This window comes from Mus caroli, unplaced genomic scaffold, assembly GCF_978045245.1.
Source record: "Mus caroli unplaced genomic scaffold, Mus_caroli_1 scaffold_4, whole genome shotgun sequence".
Lineage (NCBI taxonomy): Eukaryota > Metazoa > Chordata > Mammalia > Rodentia > Muridae > Mus > Mus caroli.
Window position 1 is genome coordinate 90,335,754 of NW_028227259.1, and position 2,669 is coordinate 90,338,422.

General features: G+C 37.3%; 1 pseudogene; it reads right to left on the reverse strand.

Annotated features, from left to right (window-relative positions):
• Positions 1 to 626: 626 nt before the first annotated feature.
• Positions 627 to 749, reverse strand: LOC115031221 (small nucleolar RNA SNORA17; annotated as a pseudogene).
• Between the last annotated feature and the right edge of the window lie 1,920 nt (positions 750 to 2,669).

The window sequence follows — 2,669 nt, forward strand, 5'->3', positions numbered from 1 at the left end:
TCTCCCTCATCCTCACAACCACACAGTGGACAAGAGGCTGGACTAGCTCTCACACAAGAATCCCCACTATGGTTACACGTGGCATCTTCAGCTACTTACATCAAGCTAATTCTCACTACACTTGAGTCTCCAGTTCTGTCTCTCTTCATTGTGCCCATGTTCTTCTGTTTCTCCTTCTTTTCCATTTCTCTACCACATACTTGCTCCTCTAAGTCGTTCCCAAGATCTCTTGAGTGTCATAACCATCCCATGCATTATGGAATTGGGCAGGGCTCACCTCAGTCATGACCCTCCAGTAAGCCTGTGCAGTGCCTGAAAGTCATCTAAAGATAGCTCCCTGTCCAGGTCCATGGGACCAGACTGTTGTTCATCTTCAACAAGATGGCCCCGTATCGGGTTGTCTGATTTGGGCTCACTCCTGACAAGATTCTGTGGTCTTTGAGTGAGGTTCTAGTCTCTGATTTGCTACAGACAGAGTTTGCCTAGTTTCCTGCTAGATCCCCACCCTGGAATCCCATCTGGCCAGCGCTGTGCCCAACTAGTGGTCATCCAAGGTAGCTCCTAGTCTGGCCCCCTGGTTCCAGTCTGGTAAACTTATGGTCATCTTATCCTTGCTTTCTTCAGGGAGTGTTAAGCTTCTAGCAGTGTTCAGGTCAGAACACTGAACTTAGACATAGCCTCTCTCCTCTCTGCCACCTATTGACACACAGGTGGCACAGTAGCCATGCATGCAATACTCTAAGTTCAGGCAATTAGGTAAACTTAATCCACCAGGTTAATACCACACTCATAGCAAACCACTCAATTTAGTGATTTTTCTCTTATAAAAGCTACTGTATAATTTATAAAGACCACGGTTTGATTCATACATAGGTGGAACTGTAGTTCTGAAGTTTAAAATGTTCTTAACTTTAATTGCCTAAGAGGATCTCCTTGTTCCTGATTAGTGACATTGGAACACAGGTGGTAAAGTCTGGGTTTACATTTCATTCCTGTCTCACAGTACATGAATACTCTATGACCTTACTGACTTTTGAAGCAGAAAATAAATGAAATATTATATTATCCAGACTAATCAACATAATATTGATGAATAAGACAAATATCCATAGCATTATAAGCTTAGAGATAACTGTTTTCCTGTTTTTTTTCAGGATTCCATCAAGTTGCTTTTGCATCACTCATGATTGATCAAATTTCCTCTGTGTTTCAGTATAATGGTTAAAAAATACTGTGAAAAAATGAAGAGAGACCTTCAAGAAGAACATTTACAGCACCTAGTGTTACGTACATTCTAATTCCCGTTGACTCTATATCTTCTGTTTCATACTTTTAAACTCACTAACAGTAGTGCTTCTCATACAAATCCATTTTATTTTACAAAAAAATCAAGTACAGTCTCTTCTATATTATCTTTTTTTCTGTCATTTAGACTGGGAAATTCAAGCTGACAAAATCGATCATTCAATCACTTCATTTTTCTCCATGGAACTAAGGGACATTTGTTTAAAAGTACTTGAAGTCAATGTACTGCATTGTACAATCATTTTCCATATAGTCCACCATGAGGTAGCCTTGTCAGGAAGACTGTTGGGTTATTTATTAAATCATTTGTGAGATACAGTATTGATTACCCGAGTACTGTGAAGGAGAATTTCTGGAAAGCAGATGTGTCTTCAGAGAATGATTGGCTGATTGGAATGATGCACTGTGAAGAGGTTGGGATGCTACAGATCATGAATTAGTTACCTACTAAACTGTGGGCAGTTCTATCCCACAGTACAGCAATGTCTTGCAAACCTCTGTGTCAGAACTAATATATTATGACTAATAGATACAAAGTTATTCTTAGAATAATCAGATCATTCAGAATGACTTCAACAAAACATAGATGACTACTTTCATAGTTTCTTATGAAAAGAATGACAAAGTATTAACATATTTTTATTTATGGTATTCTGTAGAAACACACATAATTTGTTCTCTAATATTAAACTAGTTAATGACTCATGTCAAGGTATTTGTACCTTGGTTCTTATTTAGCAACTTTAAAGAGGTAGAGTAAGAATCTGTATTTTACACAAGCAATCATGTGGCACCCATACTCCCACATTTGTTAATTATGTCCTGGGCTATAAAATTTATCCAAGGCTAGGAATGAGTACCTAATATTCAGTTCCAAAAACATTGAATATTTCTTATAATTGTCAAGGAAACAGTAAGAAATTGTTTTGCTATTTTTGCTATTTTTCACTGCAAAAATCTAAAATAATACATTGTTAATGTACATGAGAACTTGAAGCCTGCAAAAAAAAACAGTTTCTAAACATAATCAAACATTTAGTGTTCATTATCTATGCCTGAGCTCCCAAAGAACTTGTATATCCTGTTACAATTACTGTGAATTCATATGAGGTGCTGTTCAGTCAGGTCAGTAGAATATTGTTTGCTTGTAGTCGTACACTTCCTCAGGCACTTAAAGTCCTTCTGTCTCATATTCCACAATGAGCCTCTAACTTCTGAGAAGGTCCTGTGAGCATTCAAAAATCTCTTATTCACTGTGCTTTGGCTAGTCATGGATCTTTATGATAATAATCTGTCTACAGAAAATAGTAGGTTCTTTGACTAGATTTGAGAGATGCATTAATCTATCGATCAATCAAGTTATT